General features: G+C 41.0%; 1 long non-coding RNA gene across 2 annotated transcripts in view; it reads left to right on the top strand.

Moving 5' to 3' along the window:
* LOC132660830 (uncharacterized) overlaps positions 1 to 20,768 on the top strand; it is a 58,130-nt gene that overhangs the window by 3,409 nt on the left and 33,953 nt on the right. The window contains exons 2-4 of one of the 2 annotated variants that reach the window (XR_009601922.3): positions 2,702 to 2,770; positions 2,875 to 3,054; positions 10,693 to 10,903. This is a non-coding gene — a long non-coding RNA (uncharacterized LOC132660830). Of the gene's footprint in view, positions 1 to 2,701; positions 2,771 to 2,874; positions 3,055 to 10,692; positions 10,904 to 20,768 lie in introns of those variants that run through there. The other variant, XR_014135323.1, reaches the window with a different exon arrangement.

The raw sequence follows: 20,768 nt of genomic DNA on the forward strand, positions 1-20,768 counted from the left end.
ACTTTGACCCAGGCAACTGTTGGGAACCGTGCACACCGTAAACCCTTCTGCCACAGCTTACACTTAACTCGTTATATGCAAATGAGAGCTTGGATCAAGTAACTTGCAGTTTCAGGTCCCAGTTCTTGTTAAGATTACTTTTTATGTTCTTTTAAACTTTTTAATATGCCCCCCAAATGTTAACAGCTCGTCGTCTTTTTTTGTCGTGTTAGTCACCCCTGATGAACAATTTGCTTGGGGTTGCAAAATGCGGGTGTTCTAATTTTATCATTCCTTCTTCATTGATCATCTAGACTACTTCTATAAAGGCAGACTTGGGGTGTCTGGGGGGCTCAGTCAGTTAAGCATCCGACTCTTGATTTCAGCTCAGGTCACGATCTCACAGTCATGGGATTGAGCCCTGTGTCGGACTCTGCACTGATAGTGCGGAGCCTGCTTGGGATTCTCTCTCTCTCTCTCTCTCTCTCTCTCTCTCTCTCTCCCTCCCTCCCTCCCTCCCTCCCTCTCTCTCTCCCTCTCTCTCTCTCTCTCTCTCTCTCTCCCTCCTTTCTCTCTCTCTCTCTCTCTCTCTCTCTCTCCCTCCCTCCCTCCCTCCCTCCCTCTCTCTCCCTCTCTCTCTCTCTTTCTCTCTTTCTCTCTCGCTCAAAATAAGTAAATATTTAAAAGAAAAAAAGTCAGACTTGTCCTCAACTTCTGTTCAGATCTCCCCAAAGAGAACCGGTATGGAAAAGGCAGGATAAATGCTTGATAGTTTATCTGCTACAGTTGCAGGTTTATTCACGTTCTCTCTTTATTCAAAAGCTACTCTGAAAAGTTATAATTTTCTAACAAATAGTACATTTCACCTAAATTTTCCAAATCTATTGGCATAAGTTTTTTCCCAGTATTTACTTATCTTTTAAAAAAAAATCTCTGCTAGATCTATAACTAATATTGCATTTCATATTTCTCATATTATTTTCTGGATCTCCTTTCTTTTTTCTTTGAATAACCTTGGCAAAAGTTTGTTTTATTGGTCTTTTCAGATAACAGCTTTGGACAGTGATCTTCTGTGCTTTATCTTTGTTTTCTAATCTTACTCATTTACCTTTATAATTTCTTTCTTTCTTTCTGGGTTCTTGGGATTTATTACTTTGTTCTTTTTCTAACTTCTTGATGTAGATACTTAGTTCATTAGTTTTCAGTCTCGTTTTTAAAATAAGTATTTAATTTCTCGAAGTACTTAAATTTCCTCTAAGTAGTGTGTTTAGCTGTGTCACGAGTCTGAAATGTGGTATTTTCTGTATTGTTCAGTTAATTTTTAATGTCTCTTTATTTTTGAGAGAGACAGAGAGCAAGCAGGAGAGGGGCAGAGAGAGAGAGAGAGTGGGAGACAGAATCCCAAGCAGGCTCTGTGCCATCAGCAGAGAGTCCAGAGGGATGCAGAGCTTGAGCCCACAAACTGTGAGATCATGACCTGAGCCAAAATCAAGAGTCAGACACTTAACCAACTGAGTCATCCAGGTGCCCCTGTATTGTTCAGTTTAAATATTATCAGATTTCCACTCTGTTTATCCTCTGATGGTGAGCCATTTGGAAGTGTCTTAAGTGTCTAAATATTCAAAGGTTAGAAGTTAGTAACATTGCAGAAGCAAAGGTCAGTGAACCTGTAAACACAGCAATAGAAAGTTTCCAGAGTGAAATCCACAGTGAAAAAAGTCTAGAGAAATGTAAGAACATAGAATCATTGGCCTATGAACAATATCACATGGTCTAACATACTGCTATTTGGAGTTGCAGAAGGAAGGAAAATGAGACTGAAATGAAGTCATTTTTAAACCAACAAAAAGTAATAGACCTGTTGCTCTCAGATTCACTGAAAGAACTTACAAAGACTGTGTCTACAGTAGGCAGCTTCTGACATGGCTCCCAGTGATCCCCGCCTGCTGCATTCACACCTAAGTGTAATCTCCTCCTCCTGAGGGCGGGCTGGACCTAGTGATTTGTTCCTAAAAATTGAAAACAGAAAAAGGGCGATGGGGTGTCACTTCTGCATTACGTTATAAAAGACTGCGAACTCTGTCTTGCTGGCTTTCTTCCTCTGTTGCCCTCCTGGCTTACATTCTGTGATGAAGAATCTGCCAGGTCAGAGAGGCTCGAATCGCAAAGAACCAAGAACAGCCAGCAAGGAACTGAGACGTTAGTCCAGTTATCCACTCGCGAGTAACAATCCTGTCGACAACCATCTCAGTGAGCTGGGAAGCAGAGACTTCCTTAGTCGAGCCTGGGGGGACGACCACATCTCCAGCTGACCCCTGACTGTGGCCCAGGAGAGACCCTGAAGCAGCGGGCCCAGTGATGCCACACTACGTCGAGAAACAGATAATAAATGTTGTTTCAGTTCATTATGCTTCGGAACCATTTGTTAGGCAGTGATAGATAGCCAATATAATGTTCTTCAAGAATAGTGAAATTGAACCCAAAAGGAAGGGGTAAGAGGCAAAAAGAAATGATACAGCAAAATATTAGCAACCATATGGGTAAATCTAAATAAAAACTGATTGTAAAACAGTAATAACAACTATGATCTCGTGAGAAGATAAAAATAAAAGCAAAAGAGAATTCCATGACTGAGCCGATATATCATATAAAACAGGAAATTAGTCATCAGGGTGAAAGTGTTATTGAGAAGATCCTCTCCCTTTCTTCTTTTTGGTAACAGAGTATCTTGAACTTTAGCGGAGCACATGGCTTTCCAGCTAGAGACCACATTTCCCAGCTTCTTTTGCAGGTGAGCATGTCCCTGTAACAGCTCTTGCCAAAGCCACGCAAGTGCAACCAGATAACCCTTTTTAAAGGAAGCTATTTGTTTTCCTTTCTATTTTCCTTTCCCAGTTTCCTAGAAAATGGCAACAACCAGGGTGGTCACGGGAGATGCAAAAATGGAAGGTAAAGATTGAAGATGACAGACTGTCAGAGCCTGTATGACATCACGTAGCAGAGCCACCTAGCAGTGTCCCCAGCCCACGGCTGCAGTGTTCCATGAGGAACAAGTTAACATTTATGCTACTTAAGGTATGTATTTTAAAGACTTTGTTACCACAGCTTAGCCTCTGTCTTGACAAATATATAATTTAAGCTCCAAAAGAATAAAAGAAGGGAAAAAAACATTTAAAAGCACATATTTTAAAAGAATAAAGTGAAATCTTGAAAATAAGTCCCAATATATCAAAAGTAAATGGATTAAATATACCAATGAAAAGGCAGACTTTGTTTTCTAAAAATTTTTTTTAATGTTTGTTTATTTTTGAGAGAAAAAGAGACAGAACACGAGTGGGGAAGGGGCAGAGAGAGAGGAAGCCACAGAATCGGAAGTAGACTCTAGGCTCTGAGCTGTCAGCACGGAGCCCAGTGCGGGGCTCGAACTCACAAACTGCAAGATCTTGGCCTGAGCTGAAGTCGGACGCTTAACCGACTGAGCCACCGAGGCGCCCCATTTAAAATGCAAAAATTCTGACTCTACCACATTTAGATGAGGTATATCAAAATTGTAAAAGGTATAAAAGGATAGAAAAATACAAGGTAAGTACCTTGGTGTATTGCTGTCCAATTAAGGGGACTTTATTTAAATCCAGTTAAATGGGCCAGGAAAAAAATGCATTTTAAAGGATAAACAGGGTCACTAAAAAAATGTTAAGCATTAAATTAATTTGGAATATCTAGCAACTCTAAACTTACAAGTATCTAAGAACATAGCATATATGTATGTTATATGTTATATATAAAACAATTTCATGGGAAAATGGGCAAATATGCAATCACATTGGGAGATTGTTAGCATACTTTTGGAAATTAATGCATCAAACATTCAGTAAGACTCTAGTAAATTTGACAGGTGTAGTAACCTGTACTTAGTTGAATAATCTAAATTTCCAATTAAGTACAGAGGGAACACTGATAAAAATTGACAGTGTACTGAGTGATAAAGTATCAGTAAATCTTAACAATTTTTTACAGAGAACACCTTGTAGTTGAAAATAAAAATAAGGATTAGTTACTTTGTTCTAAAATTTAAGTACTTCACAAGGTAAATTGAAGCTTTCTAAACGGATTTATGTTTATGTTAACTACCCCCTGGAGATGTTTTTAGAATTCTGATATTTCAGTGTTGGCATATTTTGCTTTCAGGACCATACTGCGGTAGCATACATTAATAGCTCTTGATTCGCACTATCATTATCAAAATCCACAAAGACATAAGATTTCAAAGACAGTCAAAATGAGGTGTATATGTCATCCTAAAGAGGGTAGGGGGTCTAGAACTTCAAAGGTAACGAAAGCAATTCACAGGAAGATGAAAAAGACTAAATATTTGGTGAACATGTTTTTCTGCACTCTTCAGAAACAGTGGGATTTTGATCAAGGAGGCCTTGCTGGGCTTCTCCCCGTCTACTATACCTACTTCCTAGTGTGATGTAGGTATCTGGTGCTGACTCTCCTCCTGGAGCAGGTCCTGTGTCTAAATTCTTTGAGGCAGTAAGAGGGAGGGTCACAGTTTCTTCCTGAGTCTTTTTGGGAAGAAGGCTTGAGATAATCTGGATGTCAGAATGGCACATTTTGGCGTGAGCTGCCGTTGGTTCCTACCCAGGCCAGACCAGCATGAAAAACAACAGTAAAAAAAAACTCGAGTTAATGGTGTTGTGCGATAGCTTAAGACCAGTCTCCAGGAGGGTGGCAGTTGGTTTCTTTGGATTAAGAATGATTAACTAGAGAGCAGTTGCCAAATCTCCTTGGACTTAGTTGACACCAAGCTTTGGGTTACAAAAAATGTTTTTCTGTTCTAATGTTAGTTGTTACTTACAGGAGTTTCTGAATACTATTCTGTTGCATAGCCTCAGATTTGAGGTCTGCTTTGAAGAATCCAGTTTTATCAAAACTTACCTTAATTTTGACCAGCGTTTCAACTTCCCAACTCTTTTTGATTCTTTTTTTTTTTAATGTTTATTTATTTTGAGAGAGAGAGAGAGAGAGCAGGCATAAGCAGGGGAGGAGCAGAGGGAGAGGGAGACAAAGACTCCCAAGCAGGCTCCACGCTGCCAGCCCTGTGTGTACAGCTGTATAATATGAACTGATATGTGTATAGTGTTATTTATTTGCATCACTGTCTGTATTAGCAAAATATTGATAATGTGCTTCAGGGGCGCCTGGGTGGCTTGGCCCGTTGAGCACCCGATTCAACTCAGGTCATGATCTCATAGTTTGTGGGTTTGAGCCCCCTGTCAGGCTCATGCTGACAGCTCAGATTCTGGAGTCTGATTTGGGTTCTATGTCTCCCTCTCTCTCTGCTGCTCCCTACTCGTGCTCTGTCTCCTCTCAAAAATAAATAAACATTAAAAAAAAAACAAAAAACTTTTAAATGCCCTCAAAGTGTCCTTCATCTGGAGGTTAAATGAACTCTGGTACTACCCTGCAATGGAATAATGCGCAGCTGAAAAATAAAGTAAATGAGGTTCTTTGTGTACTGACACATGGTGACTTATAAGATATATTATTAAGTGAAAAATTGAAGTGAATATAATGTATCATCCTTGGTGTAAGAAAGAGGAGAAAATAAGTATTTATAATCATATGGCTTGAACTTGTGTAGTAAGCCCTGAAAGGATAAATGAAAAAGAAATAGAACAGTAGGGTAGGGTAGACAGGTGCAGGGCAGGGAGCGAGGCTCCCCAGTGTGTACGTCGTGATAGGGCTTTAACTTTTGGACAGTGCAGATGCATTACCTATTCAAAACAAAACAAAGTAAGCAAAGCTTTGGAAAGAAACAATATTCCTCTTTCCACGGTTTATAGGTTTTGGGGTTTTGTTTTTTTTTTTTTGAGCATGTTATACTTTTTGATAATCTTGTACGGGAACTCAAGGCATTGAGAAGCCAGAACAAGAACAAGAAAGGAAAACGCAGCACAGTCTCCTGTGAGAAAAAAACTTAGAGTCAGCATATGAGAGAAAGCTGGATCCAGGAGAGCATAAAATGGCAAAACAGCATAACTGTCTACACAAAAAGACCTAAATGATACTGAAACCTTTGTATACATTGAGAAAACATAGGCCCCACATGTTAAGTGACTTGCCACCATCACTCAGCTTATTTGTGGAGAAATCAGGACGAGATTCCCAGGACCCCTAATAAACAATCTCCATGTTTGTGTCTGTATTTGTGACTATATTGTGTCTATATGTCTCTGTTCATTAGTCATACCCCGTTACTACACTGGCTGCACGGGCCCTGTGCCTCAGCATCTTTCCTCTGCCGTTCCCTCTGCCTGAAATGCTTTTCCCCCCAGAAAGCTACGTGCCTCACTCCCTCACTTTCTTTACATGTCTTTTCAAATGTCACTTTTTTTAGTGAGGCCTTTGCAAATCGTAAAATAGCAACTGCCTACCCCCTATTCTCTGTCTCCTCTTCCATGCTTCCTATGTTGTGCAGCATTTGTCAGCCATCTCACACACTTTATACTTATTTATTTATTGTCTCTCTCCATATCCACCCTTCCCCCACCTCCTGGCATACACTCTTCAGGAGGGTAACAACTTTAATGTACTCCCGATAAGAGTATAGTAAATCCTCTTAGTTAGATAAATCAGTGTTGGGGCACCTGGGTGGCTCAGTCGGTTAAGCGTCCGACTTAACTCAGGTCATGATCTTGAGGTTCATGAGTTCGAGCCCCGCATCATGCTCTGTGCTGGAGCCTGCTTCGAATTCTGTGTCTCCCTCTCTCTCTGACTCAGTCTCTCTCTCTCTCTCTCTCTCTCTCTCAAAAAAAAAAAAATTAGAAAAAATTAAGAGCAGCTGTGTCTTTTAAAAAAATAAAATAAAAATAAATAAATGTTTTGCCCCATAGTAAGCATTTAATAAACATTAAAGAGTTAATGAACTGAAACTACCCCTGAGCTTGAGAGTAGAAATGAAGTGAAACGGTCACAAAAGCAATTCCAAGTGTTCGAAATATGTGGACAACCTGGTGGGCCAGGTTTCTCTAGGATAAAGAGGCCAAAAGGACTGGAAAGCTGCATAAGCCTTGTGTTAGACCAGGTCAGCCCCTGGGACTCTCATAGTGGTAACAGTATCAGTGGAAGGTCTTCCAGAAAGGCGACTTTTGCAAACTGAAAATAGTTAATTGAGGACCAGTGAAAATCCTTAAACAACAAAAATTCAACTTAGTAGGTTGAAAGATAAAATTGGCTTTATCAAACTATTCATGAAAGGGGCAGCAGCCCATGTAGCAAATTGAAAGGCGCTCCTTTGAGCTGCAGAAAAGGAAAGGTTTTTAAATCAGAAAGGGAGCAAAAAAGAGGAAATTATTACCAAAGAAGGCATTGTTTCAGGCAAGGTTGCCCTCCTAAGGAGAGCAGGAGGGTCTATCGGTAAATTTCCTAGTACTAACCAGGAAATTCACGTTGACCAGTCCCAAGCTACACGCCTGGGGGTTGAAAGTGCAGGCAGGTTAGGCAAAGTAAGTCTTGGCTTACTCGCATGAAACTCTTGGCATAAGTGACTCTGTTTTTTTTAAGATTTTATTTTTAAGTAATCTCTACACCCAGTGTGGGGCTTGAACTCATGACCCTGAGATCAAGAGTCACATGCTCTACCAATTGAGCCATCCAGGCGCCCCAGAGTGACTCCACTTTAGACGGTGGTTTTTCATTTAAACAAAACAAATGGAAGGCTCTGGCTTCTGTAAGCCCACAGTAGCCAAAGTAATTAATTACTATTATGAGACACTGAAACTTTCCTGCAAGAAAGAAAATGTGCTCAGAAGGAATGATCAAAATCCCTTTAAACTCCTTCTATCCAGACATAGAGCTTGGCAGAGTGAAAATTAAGTCTAAAGTTAAGGGAAAGTGTATTCAGTCTCCACTTAATTTGAAGATTGCAAACAAAGCCATTATGGAGAAATTTAGGTAGCACTGGTCATTTTCATTCAATAGATGGAGCCAGAGTAGAAAAGAAACAGTCTGGCAGATTGTGAAACTGCACAAAGAGGGATTCAAAACTGGGAATCCACTGTGGATTCCAGCCCCTAAGAGTCCATTAGGCGTCTACCCAACCCACCCAGGGCTTTCGCCAGTTGCCAGTCAGTTGCGGGTGGGGGGTTGGGGTGAGGGGGGCTCTCGCTAAGCCGGTGATCTAGTTGCCTCTGCCTTAAACTGCTCTTGGCTCCGCTTGGCTCATTCTCTTCCTCAGGCTGCAGTGAAGCCTTCCTCCGCTTTGCTGGCAGAGAGATCCTCCCTGCTCTTCCCGGCCGCACATCCTATTTAGTTACTCAGGGGCTAATCAGCATTCGTAATTGCATTTTGTGTATATGTTAATTATCTGCTCCCCCCTCCCCCGCCCCAGAATGTAAGCTCCGTAAAGGCACATTGCCCACAGCATGCTCAGCACCCAGCAGACAGTTCAGTTAGGAGCGCAGCGAATGTTCAGTAAATATTTGTCGAACGTATGAATTGGCATTCTGGATTGTTTGAATTGCTGGGCACTATACCAAGGCTTTTACATGCATTTTTCTCTATCTCTCATGAGATAAACATTGACTGTGGAAAAGCTGAAGCTTAAAGAGGTTGTATAATTTGTCCAAGGTCACATAGCAAAGCTGAGAATTAAAACCAAGTCTTTCTGATTCTAAAATTTCTGCTGTCAGCTCACAGAACTTTCATAAGCAAGTGGTAGTGTATTAGGGTAAAGTTTTCACAAGAAAGCCAAGGGGAAAAAGTAGGAGATGCCAGAAAATTGGCTGTGGCACTCAGTTTTGTCACTGCTCCCAACATTTGCTCCTGTGCCAGCCATTCTGTATAGTTCAAAATTAAATATGCTTTCTGTTCCTGGATTCAGATTTCAAAGGAGAAGACCCAAGATCTCTTCACACCTCCTCCTCTTTCTTTGTCCACCGCTCATGCGTCCTTCCGACTGTCACTCTCTGGGCACACTCAAAGGCAAAACATTAGACCGTGTTACTGTGTCACTGCAAGAAGGCAGATCTGGTGCCGGGCAAGTGTAAGACAATCCTACTGAGACAAAGAGGGACGCTTAGAAGGTTTGAAAGGTAACAAAAGAGAACACACAAGCATCGAGAGGGCCCGTAAAGAGAGATCTAGGATCCAGACATGAACGTGTATGTGAATGGGAGACAGGGCATTCAGGAGTGGAAGGGAGCAAGACCAAGCAATCAGGACCCACGTGTGAAATCGAGAAGCAGCACATTACATTAGATTAGTGCTTGGAGGGAAATGTGATTCAAATTCTGTCATTCTCTTTTCATAATAGAAATGTCACAATTAAGACTAAAAGAAACGAGGGAATACAAATAAAAGACCCAGCTTGAAATCCCAAGTTTTCAGAAAAAATATCCTCTCTGCATCCCCTAGCGCTCCTGCAAAACATGACTCAAACCCACAAGGTCCAGAAAGGAGCTAAATTGCAATGCTTTCACCTGAAACAATCTCCCTGGCGTACTCTAAATTTTCATTAAGTGAAAAGAAGGTTGCGACGGAAAATTCTATTCACAGCCTGCACCGAAGCCCCAGGAAGGCCATTGGCAAACTGCCTCAGGGCGTATCAGAAATGGGGTATAAGTGTGGACATCTTGTACTTGTTCATGTTCAGGTTGAGGACCAGCCAGACCTGCGGCCCCTGGGAAGTATGACCGGAGACCTAGCCTGCTTGGTCTTCTACTCCTCACCGCATGCACTGCAGGGACAGGTTCGCAGGCCCCAAAGTGTGTTGTTCCCTGCAGGCTGGGAGGTGAGAGGGAAGGTGAGGGTGTCCTTCCTTACACGCACCTGTCCCACTGCTACGTGTCTGTCACGTAATGCCAGTGCCTAGACAATTCCATCCCGCTGCCCGAGGCTGGGGTGTTCTCATCAGACGAGAAGTGATTCTAGGGAAGGGCCTTTCTGTTCTCCATGCATACTCTCCAGAATCCAAAGTGAGCAAAGGCGGTTTCTTTGAGATTAAATCTATTTACTTCTTTAAAAAAAAAAAATGTTAACGTTTATTTATTTTTGAGACAGAGAGAGACAGAGCATGAACGGGGGAGGGTCAGAGAGAGGGAGACACAAAATCTGAAACAGGCTCCAGGCTCTGAGCTGTCAGCACAGAGCCCGACGCGGGCCTCGAACTCACGGACCGTGAGATCATGACCTGAGCCAAAGTCGGCCGCCCAACAGACTGAGCCACCCAGGCGCCCCTATTTACTTCTTTTTAAAAATAGTTTTGTATTTGCCACAGGACAATAAAACGTGTTCTAATTTTTTTTCTCTTAAAAGGAAGTTCACCTTTGTTTCTTCTGTGTGGGGGAAATACAGATATTTAACAACTAGTGTTTCAGAGAATGGGGAAACTCCATTACTAAAAATTCCAACTGGATCAAAGATTTAAATGTGTAAAAGGAAATCTAAAGGTACTAGAAGAAAACATAGAAAGGACTCCCAGGAAACATGGTACATTGACCATATGCCTTTATCTTCTCTCCTTGTGGTGGGCAACATAATGGCTCCCAGGGTCTGTCCACATCGTAATCCCCAGAACCTATGAATGTTACCTGATTGGACAGAGACTTTGCAGATGTGATTAAGTTAAGCTCCTTGAAATACGGACATTATCCTGGATTATCTGAGGGGGCCCTAAAAGTAACAACTAGTATCTTTTTGGAGAAACAGAGGGAAGAGATGTGATCACAGAGGCAGAGATTGGAGGGACGTGGCCACAAGACAAGGAAGCTGGAGGAAGCCAGGAAAAGATTTTCTCGTAGAGCCTATGTCTCTACCGGAGTATGGCCCTGCCGATGTCTTCATTTCAGCCCAGGGAAAGTGATTGCAGATTTCTGGCCTCTGGAAATGTGAGAGAATAAATTTCTTTGGTTTTAAGCCACCAAGTTTGTGGTAATTTGTCATAGCAGCCCCAGGAAATTAGGATACTTCTAGACCCATCCAAACTCCACTAGAATAAGCTACAGGTGAGAAAATGATACAGCTCATAAAGATAAGGAGAATGGCAGAAAAGGACTTCAGTAAGTGTTTGGAAGATGGAAAAGAATGAACGAGTGAAGGAGTGAATCAATGAATGAATGAGAGAGACTATCAGAGTTGGGAACAATGCAGGCTGAACCCCCTGGAAAGGAAGATGTGATCAAGGCAGAAGACACTTCTCCCAGAGAGGTCAGACTCAGGGTCTGCAAGCACCAAGCAGGCACAGAGGTGAGGAGCAGGACATTAGAGACAGTAGAAGTAGGAACACGAGCCTTGGTTCCCTTGCCCCACTCCCTTCTCTGATACTGGTTGCCAGGAGCCAGGTATATCCCTGTTTCTCACCTCCCTCACCCCAGTCCAGTCCCTTGATCCACCATCACATAAGCTGACGTGGATGTTCTGTTCCCGTTCCTTGTGTTGGAGAGAACTGTTGCTTCCTGGATGCGAGGGGGTAGGAGATGCTGTGCAGGGCTGGGCACGGTCTTCTCCTTGTCCGCTCTGCCCCGTGGAAAGAAGACAAGCTTTCTGGTGGCTACCACACTCTCCAAGGCACATCATCGTAAAATTTCAGTAAACTGGGAATAAAGAGAAGACCAGGGCTTCCAGAATGAAAAACCAGGCCACATTAAGATGCTAAGGATCAGCAATCTGACTGGCATCAGACTTTTCAACAATAGTTCAAAATACTGGAAGATGATAGAGCAACACCTCAAAACTCTGAGATAAAATATCACTGAAAAAGTTTGTATCCAACCAAACTTCTAGCAAGTGTAAGGGGAAAATAAGGGTATTTTCAGACATGCAAAGTCTCAAATTATTTGCCAACCATGTATCATCTAGGTGGAAGCTCCCAAAGGGTACAGTTCCATCGTAATGTGGAGTGAACAAGAGAGGCAACATGGGATCCAGAAAAAAAACTAGAGGATGTACCCAGGAGAGTGGCAGAGGGGAAATCCTAGGATGATGGGTATTTATCACACCTCCGGAGAACAGGGGCCTGTGTTAAGTGCCAAAGGGAGACATCTAAGGAGAGGAATTCAGAACTGACAGGTTATTTCAGGTGTTGAGAATGTAAGGGGATATTATTACTAAGAGTTTTCTAAGTCTGTTGGATCGTTTGTGGGGGAGAAGGGTGATAATCTGTAGAAAAGGAAGCAGTTTGGCCAGGGCTATGGGGGTTTGCAATTACTAATGACAGGAAGCGGGAAGTTATGCAAGAAGAAGATACAAGTATATATACTGCTTGGTTCAGCATGAATAATATTTGAGTTTTATATGAACACTGACTTTTGACTAAACTAGAGATTTTGATATCACTGTGTTGGGAAAAGGCAGGGAGTGAAGTGGGGAAAGTTAGAGTTGGATAAGAAATCAAAAGCCTCAACAATTTCCTTTCTGGGATTGTAAATATATGTTTTTAAATAATCTCTTCATCTAACATGGGGCTGGAACTCACAACCCCAAGATCAGTAATCACATGTTCTACCAACTGAGCCATCCAGGCACCCCTCAATCTAGGTATTTTGATACACGTACAAAGAAGGTCACCATATCGTTGAACAAAAGATAGCAAAAACAGAGACAACTTGCATACCTGTCTTTGGAACTGGTTGAATAGATCACGGTTAAATGGGGTATCATGCAAGCATTAAAAAAAAAAAACAAAAAAACAGTCATCCCAGTATATGCCAACACGAACTACCTCCAGATAGTGAATACAAAAAAAGCCCACACAAACAAAATCAAGATGGAGAATAGTGGGTCCAATATACAATATCACTATTTAGGAGGAAAATAAATATACATATGCAAACATGCACAAACATTGAGTCTGTGTATGTACAATCTCTGGAAGGATACACAAGAAACAATTCTATGGACAAACTAGTCAGGTGGGCAGGGATAGATAAGAGCCCTACTTTTCACTACATACCATTTTGTTACTTAAAATTTTATGCTAGCAAATATATTACCTAGTCAAATGTTGGAGGTTTTTTTACATAATTTTTTTTCAGGAATAGATTTTAGTGATTCATCACTTACATACAACACCCAGTGTTCATGCCAACAAGTGCCCTCCTTAATGCCCATTGCGCATTTAGCCCATCCCCCCCCAATCCAATATCCCTCCAGCAATCCTCAGTTTGTTCTTTGTATTTAAAAGTCTCTTATGGTTTGTCTCCCTCTCTGTTTTTATCTTCATTTTCCTTCCCTTCCCTATGTTCATCTGTTTTGCATCTTAAATTCCACATATGAGTGAAGTCATATGATATTTGTCTTTCTCTGGCTGACTTATTTCGCCTGGCATAATACACTCTAGTTCTGTCCACATTGTTGCAAATGGCAAGACTTCATTATTTTTGATCACCAAATAATACTCCATTGTATATACATACCACATCCTTTATCCATTCATCAGTCAATGGACATTTGGGCTCTTTCCATACTTTGGCTGTTGTCAATAATGCTGCTATAAACACTGGGGTGCATGTGCCCCTTCAAAACAGCACACCTGTATCCCTTGGATAAATACCTAGTAGTGCAATTGCTGGGTCATTGGGTTATCCTATTTTTGATTTTTTGAGGACCCTCCATACCGTTTTCCAGAGTGGCTGCGCCAGTTTGCATTCCCACCAGCAGTGCAAAAAGGTTCCTCTTTTTTCTGCATCCTTGCCAACATCTGTTGTTGCCTGAGTTTTTAATTTTAGCCATTCTGACAGGTGTGAAATGATATTGTGGTTTTTATTTGTATTTCTCTGGTGATGAGTGATGTTGAGCATCTTTTCATGTATCTGTTAGCCATCTGGATGTCTTCTTTGGAAAAGTATCTTTGCATGTCTTTTGCCCATTTCTTCACTGGATTGTTTGTTTTTTGGGTGTTGAGTTTGATAAGTTTTTTTATAGATTTTGGATACTAACAAATGACATGTGATATGTCATTTGCAAATATCTTCTCCCATTCTGTCAGTGGCTTTTTAGTTTTGTTGATTATTTCCTTCACTGTGCAGAAGCTTTTTATCTTGATGAGGTTCCGATAGTTCATTTTTGCTTTTGTTTCCCTTGCCTCCAGAGATGTGTCAAGAAGGTGCTGCAGCCGAGGTCAGAGAGATTGTGGCCTGTTATCTCCTTTAGGATTTTGATGGCTTCCTGTCTTACGTTTAGGTCTTTCATCCATTTTGAGTTTATTTTTGTGAATGGTGTAAGAAAGTGGTCGAGGTTCATTTTTCTGCACGTTGCTGTCCAGTGTTCCCAGCACCATTTGCTGAAGAGCCTGTCTTTTTTCCATTGGATGTTCTTTCCAGCTTTGTCAAAGCTTAGTTGACCATACGTTTGTGGGTCCATTTCCAGGTTCTCTATTCTGTTCCACGGATCTTTGTGTCTGTTTTTGTGCCAGTACCATACTGTCTTGATGATTACAGCTTTGTACTATAGCTTGAAGTCTGGGACTGTGATGCTTCCTGCTTTGGTTTTCTTTTTCAAGATTGCTTTGGCTATTTGTGGCCTTTTGTGGTTCCAATCACATTCTAGGATTGTTTTTTCTAGCTCTGTGAAGAATGCTGGTGTTATTTTGATACGAATTGCCAAATGCTTTCTTAAAGGGAGGGGGAAAAATACCTGGCAAGAGGAAAGAAACTTTAAAAAAACAAAACGAAACAAAATTAGTCCCCTTTGTATCTCAGCTTAACTCCTCAGTCATCATCTTCAAATGTCATTTCAGTACTTTTAGCATTTTTCCTTTAGGTGGCAGCATCCACATTTTGGGAGTACAGTCCATCTACCGAGCCTTGAGGATCATTTAGCAATAGTGTTTGGAGGTCCTATTTTTCCTTTTCATAAGAAAAAACTTCATAAAATGTTTATTATATTTATAAAATGTATGACCTGGAAACGTTCCTGAGTATTGTATCCGAAAAGAAAATAGAAATGAAAAGCAGGTTACCAGTTTGAGGGGATGTACAACAGACTGGGAAGATAATTCACCAAAATGTTGACAGTGATTTATCTCTGGGTAATAGAGCAGGAAATAGGTGAATTTTTTTTTTTTCTTTTTGTGCCTTTCCAAATTTCCTACAATGAGCACGGTATTTTTAAAAACATTGTTTATCCTTCTGTCCATGCCTTGCCATCAGCCTCCTTGGGCCCTTGGAGAACTGAAGAGAGTTATCCGGTACCCAAATATTTCCAGGGTCAGAAAGCTCTAATTTTTTAACTTTGGAATGAAAATAATGATAGAAACTTGAAACGTATAATAGGACTAATTGAAGGAGAGATTGAGGGGTAAAGGATCTTTTTAATACTCCCCACGCCCAGAAGTCGACTTACTGTGAAGCTAGTAAAGCTTATGCTTCAGGGCCTCCCCCTCCCTTACACTGATGCCTTTCAAAATATTGTATCCCATTTGAATTCATGATTTTGGATGACAAGGCCCATAAATTATCCTGCGGCAGAACCTACCAAACCCAGATCCACCATTGCCAAAGCACACTGAAATGGTCTCTGACAAGTTTGTCCCTGTCCTTGTATGAGGCAGGTTAGTTCTAACTATGCTTTGAGCAGGTGGGGTGGGGGGGGGGGGGGCGGAATGCCTGTAAACTCCCCATTGAACTGGGAGGCCAAGCCTCATATACCCTGTACATTTGTTGCCTACCTAGCCCATGTCTGGCACATTTCAGGTAATCAGAAACCATTTGTAGCCCTGTTAAATGGCAGTGAATTTTCATGGAGAAGTAAGAGTTCCTAATTCATGGAGTAGTTGACGAGTAGTATTTGTAGAGCTGTTGCTCGTGGCTCGCAGAGAGGGTGCTCCTCCTGTCTTAAATAAACAGCGCCACAGAGAGGACACCTCATCCCCAGAGGAGCCCTTGGGACTGGTGAGCAGATCCCGCCAGGTGAGTCATCACCTGGTACAGCTTAGCAAGAGACTCTGGCTCCCCTCTTTGAAAAGCTGCATCTGGGGGCATTTGGGTGGCTCAGTCGGCTGGGCGATCGACTCCAGCTCAGGTCATGATCTCAAGGTTTGTGAGTTCGAGCCCCGCATCGGGCTCTGTGCTGACAGCTTGGAGCCTGGAGCCAGCTTCTGATTCTGTGTCTCCCTCTCTCTCTGTCCCTCCCCTGTTCGTGCTCTGTCTCTGTCTCAGAAATAAATAAACATTAAAAAAAAATTAGAAAAGCTGCACCAGCATACTTGGGATACAAAGAAAGAAACAAATCTGGTGTGTGACATAAATCTCTCAAACACAAGAGTGCAAACTGACATGGGATACCAAATGAGAAGAATGAACAAAAAAAGCTGCTGCCATATGACCCAGCACCTCCCCTCTGGGTACACACCCAAAGGGAATGAAAGCAGGGACTTGGGCAGAACGTACACCGCGTTCATAGCAGCATTTTTCATAATAGCCTAAAAGTGGGAGTAACCAGTGTTCATCAACAGATAAACAGATAAGCAAAACGTGGTCTCTACATATGATGGAAAAGGAATGAAATTCACACATGCTACACTGAACGTTGAGGACATTTTACTAAGTGAAATAAGCCTGTCACAAAAGGACAAATATTGTGGGATTCCCTTTATATGGAATATCCATAGCAATCAGAGTCACAGAGACAGAAAGCAGATGGTAGTTTCCAAGGATTAGGGGAGATGGGGAGTTGTTGTCTGATGGGTACAGAGATTCAGTTCTGCAAGATGTGACTGTACTTACACCACTGAACTGTGCACTTAAAAATGGTAAATTTTATATTTATTTTATTTATTTATATTTATTATTTATTTATATTATTTATATTATATTATTTATATTTTACTGCAATAAAAAAACCTGCCAAAAGACCAAGCAGATGGAACAAGGAAATAAATATTTTCCTATATTTTATCAGTATCTTCACAAGAAGGGATTGATGGTCTATTACAGAACTGTTCTGTAATGTAGATGTGAATTATTTGTGAATGTTAACTACTAACCTCTAATGACGCCCTTACTATGTGTTCAGAACCATGCTAAGGGAATTAACACATTCTCTTAACTCTCAAAATCAGCCTGTGTAGGTGTAGGTACTATTATTATGGTCATTTTCAAATTCAGAAAGTAAGGCTTAGAAAGTTTTAAGTCATTTGCCCATAGGGCAGAGTTAGGGCACTGTGGAGCCCAGATTTGGCCATGTTGCTCATTTCAGAGTTTGGGTTCAGTTTTGGGGGTTTTTAGTGCATTTTTCTTTTTCTTTTATTTTAGAAGGGGAGAGAGAGAGAGAGAGAGAGAGAGAGAGAGAGAGGGAGAATCTTAAACAGTCTCCACACTTAGCACCGAGCCCAAAATCAAGAGTTGGATTCTAAACCAACTGAGCCACGTAGATGCCCCTTAATAAAAACTTTTTGTTGTTCGTAAGTTAAACACTTGTTTAAGGAATTTCTCAGGAAAGGAATTGGAATCAGGAGAATGCAAATGACATTGATATGCTCCGAGGATCTAAGAGCTGAACAGTGCTCCTTTCAGAATTATGCCTAAAACAGTGCCTCGGCCAGCGGCCCATGTACTTGCTGTGGAGTGGGGGGACTCCAGCCTTGATCCATGGGTAAGGGAACTGGAAAAGCAACAAGGACCAGATACTTCATTTGAGGTACAAATAATTTTAGAAAATATTCTAAAATGTCACTTTAAAACTTTTTTTTTATTTTCAGATTTTATAATTCCTGACACATTGTTCAGTATGAAATATTCTAAATAAGCATAAACTGGGCAAAACAGTAGAACCAAGTAAAGAATTGAGAGATTGATTCTGTCAATTTACAGGACTTCATCTTCCCCGCAAAGGATTAACTGGATGTGTTATTGTATCTTTTCAAATGCACATCTGTTTTGTGTGTGTGTGTGTGTGTGTGTGTGTGTACACACAGTGGTAGATTAAGCACATGCATTTGCCTCTCCTGTCTCCCATATTCCCATCAAAGTAACAAAAAAGATCTTGTAGAGAGAATGTGAGAAAAAGCTGGCCAAAAGTGCTGAGACATTTCTGAAAGAGAAAAGCAGACAGATGACCTGAAGAGAAAGCGCAGAGAAAACTGTAAGCCAGGGCACAAGAAATGAGCATGTGTCTTCCCAAGGTGCCCTCCCCACCCCCAAGGGAGCTCACACTCAGTCATAAATAAGATGATGGGCTGTGGGGCCACCTCCAGTGGCCTCATTAAAGAGCCAGATGCAGTGCCTAGAGACAGCTGGGCCCCTTCCCTCCACATGTGTAAACACAGCTTGGCAGCTGGGACTTTTGCCCTCAGGCTAAAAGCCAACGTGCTGCCCTCTAGAAAGCCAGCTATCGGCTCAGAGAGCGTTCTTGCTGAGGATGTTGTGGCCAAGAGGAGATACTGAAGAAATTCTGAATGTCTATGATAAACTCAGACTGGAAATCATCAGACTTCAGATGCACCCCCACCTGGAAACCTCTGGGTTCCCAGATCCCCTTGTTTGCGCTTTGCCCACAGGAAACCCTGCAGGGAGGCCTTCCCGCCTCCAGACTCCACCTGCTTCTACAACCACCGCTGTCGTCATTCTATTCCAGTGAAAAAGCGTAGAGAGACTAACGCAAAACCCCCCAAAGAGGAAACCCACACAAGCTACCAGATACTAAATTAAGGTGTTGGTATAGAAGGACAGCAGGGAGCCTCAGACTTGTGAGAACAAACAATACAAAAAGGGAGAGCCTTAGAAAAATAAATAACTGAAGCTGAAGAAAAAAGACAACCTAAGCAGTTAGCATATTAAACAAACAAACAAAAAAAAAACACCTAGTGATGCACACACAGAGCACTCACATCATTAACACCTATATTAGCCAATCAATACAATTAATATTTAAAACAATTTTTAAATTGTGCTGAGTGCTTTATATGGATTAACTCTTTTAATCTTCAGAAGGCTTACTTATAATCACAGAGCCAAATATAAGAGCAATAAAAATGCTAATTCATATCAGGAGAATTTATAACCTGCATTCTTTTAAGACAATTATAGTTTGTGATGAAAAGTAACCATCAGGGGCGCCTGGGTGGCTCAGTTGGTTAAGCAACTGACTTCAGCTCAGGTCATGATCTGACGGTTCGTGGGTTCGAGCCTTGTGTCGGGCTCTGTGCTGACAGCTCAGAGCCTGGAGCCTGCTTCAGATTCTATGTGTGTCTCTCTCTCTGTTCCTCCCCTGCTCATTCTCTGTCTCTCTCTGTCTCACAAAAATAAATAGATGTTAAAAAAAAAAAGAAAAGAAAAGAAAACCGTCAGATAACATGAAAGAGTTGTTGGAAAGTAAAAATAAAAATGTCCAATGGAATTGCTAAATAATAATATAAATACGATGGGAGATCGAGTTGGTTACCTGGAAGATAAAGGAAGTGAAATGACGTAGAATATGAGAAAAAATTAAGATGTGGAAGGTAGCTCAAAGAAATCTAATACTTCTCTAAAGGCGATTCTAGAAGGCATAGGGGTTGGCCATGGAGAAAAATAGTCAAGAAAGTGAAATAAATTTCCTTACACTAAATAGAGTTTTTAGGTTGACAAAACCCACCAATTACAGGGCAGGGAAAGCAAACAAAAGTACATCTAGACACCCTGGTGAAATTGTAGAATTCTAAGAACAAAAAAATCCTAATATATATACACAGAGTGTATACTCTGTGCTCAAAACTTTTCTAGGTCCTTGTGATAGATCGATGAACCAAACAGACCAAACCCTGCCCTGGTGCATCGTTAGCAGAATGTATTCCAAGTTACTGAGGGGGGAAAATCGATCTTAGAATTTTAAACTTGGCCAAACTGTTAATCAAATTTGAGGACTTAAAAACAATTTTAGACACTCAAGGCTCGGAAAGCTTACTTCCCATACAAAACAAAACCAAAGTTCCAAGGAGTAACCCAACAAGTTGTAATCCAAGAAAGACAACAAGAAGCTGTGGTGAGTATGACCCAAAGGAAGTGACGGAAGCAAGGAAAGGAGGAAAGGAATGGAGGAAGGAGTGAGACTCCATTAGTTATTCCAGTTTAGAAGAATCTCATTTAAGCCACAGAAGTTCAGTGAAATAACATTACATTTCCTTCTCAATGGAGGTTCATCCATACTACTCAGTTGTTAATCATAGCTGGCCGTTTCAGAGGACCTATGTGCCTGGCACTGTGCTGAGTGCTTTATATGGATTAACTCTTTTAATCTTCAGAAGACTTATTTATAATCACAGAGCCAAATATAAATATAGTAAACCATAACCATGTATATATTCCATGTGTATATATCTGTATCCATATATACTTATGTATATGTGTAAATCTATCCATAAAAGAAAAACTTAGAAGTAGAGCCTATCACATGACTGGGAATCAAGAGTGCCTTATCTAAATAAATAATTCCAGATGTAGAAGTTTGAGTATTATTTAAAGCTACAAAGAATATTTTAAAATATAGTTTTCAGAAAAATGAGAACTACTAACTACTGAAGTGAATTACAAATAATGGAGCTAACACACATTAGGAGATAGAAAAGTTGGGGGAAAGTATAAATATTCTTCCTTATCTTTCATAGATGGAAGTCGGTAGACACTTTCCAAAGCTGATGAATTGAGAAACAACTGTAAGCGTATTATTTTCAATTACAATAGTAAGTACGACGTGACAGGAGTAGCTGTTAACAGTGCTTGTGTTGGGAGTGTCAGCCTGGGCAGGAATGGTATAGAGATCACGTTCATTTTATACTCTTCTGTACTGATACACATTTTTTCTTATTATAT

This window comes from Panthera onca, chromosome D1 (genome assembly GCF_046562875.1).
Source record: "Panthera onca isolate mPanOnc1 chromosome D1, mPanOnc1 haplotype 2, whole genome shotgun sequence".
NCBI classification, from domain to species: Eukaryota; Metazoa; Chordata; class Mammalia; order Carnivora; family Felidae; genus Panthera; species Panthera onca.